General features: G+C 38.6%; 1 long non-coding RNA gene across 1 annotated transcript; it reads right to left on the bottom strand.

Moving 5' to 3' along the window:
• Positions 1–568: 568 nt before the first annotated feature.
• Positions 569–1,170, bottom strand: LOC123961356. The gene is made up of 2 exons (XR_006822721.1): positions 1,069–1,170; positions 569–792 (listed from the first exon to the last, which is right to left on the bottom strand). It is a non-coding gene; the product is annotated as an uncharacterized LOC123961356 (long non-coding RNA).
• Between the last annotated feature and the right edge of the window lie 4,240 nt (positions 1,171–5,410).

Raw genomic sequence — 5,410 nt, 5'->3', positions numbered from 1 at the left:
CTCAGGGCAAACCTCCAGCATGGTTCTCCAAGCATAGACAGTAACGTAATACAATCAAACTCAAAACATCTCCACAGTTCTCCCAACTCCTTTTTAGGAGCAATAAGCAAGACATTAATGAATTCAAAAAGATACAATGATGAGATCTCATCTGTTACTTCCATTTATCCTATTCTAATTTCAATTCAGTATCCATATGTTTTACCCAAGTCTCAAAACCTCAATCTCTCTTCATCTCATCCTTTTCTCCTAAGGGGTTTTAGGAGCAACAGTTCAGATTGGAGTGATCTCAAAAACATATACTATTAAGATCTTAGTGTTTTCTCAAGAGTTAAAGAAAAGACTATTCTGAGCAAAAGATTTTTCCTCTGGGAACTCATCATCCCAAATAAACAAAACATAGGAAAATGGAAAAACTGAGTCAAACACCAATCAAAAAACTTTACTCATCGAACTGCTCTTAAAGAACATAGATGCATCACCCCCAAGAATGACTAGAAGTCCTTTCAGGATAAGGCATCTAATGGCTGTTGGCTCAGTGCTCTGCAAAGAGATATAACACTAGAAATAAATCTTTATCAGTTTATTTGTTCATATAGAGAAGTACCACAAGGGAAGGTGGGAGAATTATTTTTTGTAATATGTATGAACTAACTATCAATATCATAATAATAAAAACAGAAATATCAAACCACCATTGATTTACATCAAGCTTGGACACAAACCATCAAGAACACCGAAGAACTCTTCTTTAAGATTTCTACCAACATCCCTGTTAAACTCCGAGTACACCTGAAAAATATGAAATAACTTCAGTTATGATATTTAGGCAGAGGTACTTATAACACTAATAAACCTCTCTGCACATGTTGACCAATGATGTATGTAACACAAAAAAGACAAGAAATTTAAAGACACAAGTAGAGAGAGCCACTCAAAAATCACAATTGCTAAACGCTAAAAATTTACCTATAAGTCAACCTCAAATTTACACACATTCAAATGTACACATTTCAAACTAGATATGTTCCAGCAGTTTCTAATACTTGAATAAAGAAAACATCTCACCTCATTCAGACAGAAATGGTATCCTCTTTATGGCAGGCAAATGTCCTTTAAAAGCGTCCAAACTTGCAAAAACAAAAAAATGCAGGCATGCAAAGTGCAAAGACCTTAAATTGCTTTGTGTAAATTAGAAAATGGAGCAACTTTCTCTAACCGCCAACGGACAAGCACAGACTTGTCTTGAGTTTTGAGCCAATCACAACAGGGCAGCACTGTTGCCTGAGGTAAAACTTGATAGTTTAAATTTATTAAACTTACAAAAATGAGTACACCCAATGACTGTCTCTGACTACACTCTTCATATCCTCATACTGCTTAAGTGATGCAATAAAACTAATCTTTAAAAGTGGTATTTACTCAAACTGTTTGCATAGAATGAACTTTTGGGTTAACAGTGTAAAGCTTGGAGAAGTATGATCATTTATCCTGACAGAAGTTCTTGAGGAACTGTGTAAGATTTTAATCCAGCCTAGAGTCTCCAAATCCAAATTTATGTAAAGTAGCGAATAGCGAATACTCTGTCAAATGCTTTCTCTGCATCTAAACTTCGCGACCACGGTCCTGGGCCTCTGGTTTTCCGGTCGTCGTCCTCCCAATGAAAAACGACGACCGGATGAACAGTGCGGTTGTTGCGGTGCTTGCCATCCTCCGCGGTAGGCTTGAATATAGTAATATAGTATAGTAGCGCAGTATTTAAATTGTTTGCGGTTATTGCGACAGCCCTAGGTATGATGCAAATTAGCGACAACACGCATAAACGAGAAACCAGTGCTTGCAAAAGGTTCCCAGGTTCCCACAAACAGGCATTTGGAGAATACAAACGCTATCTCAGCTGCAGTCTGAAAGGAAGAGGTGTGATGCGACTTTGTGAAAAACGGTCATTGCTGCTTGTCACTTTATTTATTCTTTAGTTTTCTTTTGTTAAGTATCCAATTACAGCATCTTCTAAAATACCACCTAGAGACCTCATGGAGTCTTTCTGACCATTATCCCAAGCAAAATGAAAAAATGTTTAATTTCACTGTTATTGAATTGCCTAGAAAATTAGCACAAAAACTGTAAGAAATGTGCAAGAATGGCTCTTTAAATCTACATCAGACGTGTTTTGGTCAACTAATGAGTTCTTTTCAGTCCCACCAAAAAGAAGACGATGGGAGACAGACAGTTCACACCCAGTGCTAATTAGTCAATCTTCAATGAGAGAAGAACAGGTGTTTGTTCAGCTAACCAAGATTTCATTGCAGTTGATTCTGGAGAGATGCTGCTTTTCCCTTTCTATGGGAATTTTCTATATTTAATGAGGTCATATTACGCTTTTTGGCTTTGCCTTTATTGAGTTATATATCTTTTTTGTGCATGTAATAGGTTTGCAAAGTGAAAAGTCCAGCCCAAAGGGAGTTTCCATCTCCCACAGAAAACACTGCTCTGAACTGCCTGAAAACAGCTCGTTTGTAGTCCAGCCTTTTCCTTTTGTTCACTGTGACGTCACAGCAAAACACACGTCATAATTTCCGCCTAGCGACTAGTTCGACACGGCCTCAAAAACACCGGTGGAAAAACACACTGAACTGCTGCACGCAGTGACAAGACATCCATCTACTGCTTATCCTCTCCCTTCCAAACATTAGCTACCCTCCAGGCAGTCAATGGACATACAGTTGTTACTGTGATGTAGAGACAGAGCTCAGTTAAAACTTTATGGATGAAAGATACATTTGTTACAGATTAAGAACTCACCACTCTGAAAGTCTTGCTCCAGTCTATGTTGGTAAGCTGATGAGGGGAACATATACAGCTGAACCGAAGCCGTGTTTACCGGGTTCTCTTGACCCGCCCTACTCGGCTTTTGATTGGCTAGAAGTCCTTAATTGGGTACTGCACATGTGCAACTCCCAACAAATATCTTTTAGAGGTAAGATGCATGACTCCATAGGAAGTGAGGAAAAGAATAAGAGTGACCAAGCAAGAGACCAGATAAGCATAAATATTGGACTGGCTTTCACTCATTGGCATGACCTAAAAGAACTGAAAGGATGCAGGACAGATGCCGAGCTGTCCTTCCTGCTGTTGGACTCAGTAACTTATAAACTTGCTATATCTTGTGTTGTTGCACTTACTTGATGTTTGGCTGTGTTAGCAAAATTGAGGTTTAGCCACTAGCTATAAATCTTGACTTGATGTTAGCAAATTTACATAACTCAGACATTTGTAATTGTAATCTCTACTGTTAGTGCTCTTGCGTTGGTTGCTGTCTAGCTTTGTTTCCTAGCTTGCCAACTAAGATTCAAGTAATATGCTGAGAGCAGACTACATAACCGGGTCAGTTAAATAAAGTTAAATAAATGGCATCTAAACAGACGCTTAGTGAGTAATCTTGCCTGCTTGATGTCCAGCTATTAGCAAAGTTGGCAGCTTGCGAGTTTTTGATTGTAATGTAATTACATCAAATGCACACGTCTGACTTTACTTACGACAGCAGTGAATTACACAGTAGTGGTGCCAAATTGCACAAAAAAACACATCTTACATAATGTTACTTTAACTTGAAAAAGATTATGTCTGCCTCCTTGTATGCCTCACAGTGGTTTAGTCCGCTGCCTACCTTTTTAAGACTTTTTAATTTATTTCTATAAATTTTCCGAGATGTTTTTATTGTCCCCACCAATGACTATATATATTTGTCCTTGGTATGTAGCCGATTGTCCTCTGAGTCATGAGGAGAGCACTGTTTAGACTTGGGGGATAAAGCATTGTTTTATTTCCCAAATCCTTTATAAAAGATTCACACTGTATCCATTACAGGTGTTTGAGTGCTTTCTCATCTTATCATCAGCTTTTTAGCCACAAATCACAAGCAAACCCAGAGAACAAACATTTTTTGTCATTATGATTATTGAATCTGTAAATTAGGTCATTGCTACATAGCCTAGGCCAACCATGTTTCATTAGATATATTCAGTTGACAAATGTGACACACCTCTTCCATCCCATATCCTTAATTTTCTATCTCTTAAAACAAAAGAGAAAAATGGCTAGGCTATGGTTTCCACATTAGCATCTGCTTTAACTTTTCCAATTTACATATTAACATTGTCTTTTTAAGAAAGCTTCTGCTTCCAGTAAATATCTTAGGTCTAGAAGTTTGCATTCCTAAAGTGAATATTAAGCTTTGTGCAGTCAGGGAATTGTATGTCAGACCTACTGTATGTGGAAAACATATAGCCCAGTGGGTGTCTGTGTCTCCCTTTGTCTCGCGCTCTCTCCCTAGCCTCTTTCATAGACACGCGCGCGCACGCACGCACGAAAGCACCGGCCTAAAAGCTGCGAAAGAAAAAAAAGGGCGTTCAAATTGTCAGTGAGTATGCCTACTTAGTGTGGCGAGCATAACAGCCATTGTGTTTTGGATAAGCCGGTGGTGGTAACGGTCCGCAGCACACAGGCTGATAGCCGTGTGTTACCTCCGGGTAGGAGCCTACAAAACTAACTACTGGGCATGTCGCGCATGACCGCTTCATCACTGTCACCTTGTTGATTTATTTCACCATGAGCGCGCCGAGCAAATCATCAGAGAAAAGGTTAGTGCATTAATTATTCTGAAGAGAACAGCGAACAATAAATTACATGTTTGTAGTTTGTTTTTGTTATACACATTGCATTATTATTAATTAATGACACGTCAGTATAGTATTCCTGTCGCCCAATAGACTATAGTTTTCCAAATTCATGTATAGCTATTAGATGTTATATGTATATATTTTTGTTTTTAAAAAAGTTGTTTATCTTAGGGCGAATACATTACATATTTACTGAATGCCACACTTAACTTATGTGACTAAAATGACACCTCTATAAAGCAGATCTCTGATATGATCAATATCAGACAAACAAAACATGTGCCCAGAAGGTGTCAGTGTAGTTATGTTGAAAGTTGCTCCAATGGGCTCTTGGTCTTACAGCTGCAACTGTCTAGAGAAAACAGCTCACAAATTCATGTCATCTAAACAATGTGTTTTTTAATATGATCCTCATCTCAGCCAAGGTCAAGGGGGGCATCAAGGGGGCAACAACATTGCTTTGTGTAAGAGATTTATTTTTGAGCCCTGAAGCAATACATATTGGCATTTTGGAATAGTTTCCGTGCATTTGCAGCATGCTTTATGTGCAGTCATATTAAACTCAGATTTCTCCTTTGGACAGAAATGGCCCCAAAATAAAGATGGATATGCTAGTAAAGGAGAGAAAGGGCACCTTTCCACTTCTGATCAAGGTAGGAGGATATTCATTCCTGATAAATGTATCTTGTGTCAAACCAAAATATGGGGGGGGGGGGGGGGGGGTTCCCTGG

Source organism: Micropterus dolomieu, linkage group LG22 (genome assembly GCF_021292245.1).
Source record: "Micropterus dolomieu isolate WLL.071019.BEF.003 ecotype Adirondacks linkage group LG22, ASM2129224v1, whole genome shotgun sequence".
In the NCBI taxonomy this organism is placed as follows: domain Eukaryota; kingdom Metazoa; phylum Chordata; class Actinopteri; order Centrarchiformes; family Centrarchidae; genus Micropterus; species Micropterus dolomieu.
Note: the sequence above shows the minus strand (reverse complement) of the source record. Positions and strands in the feature narration are given on the sequence as shown.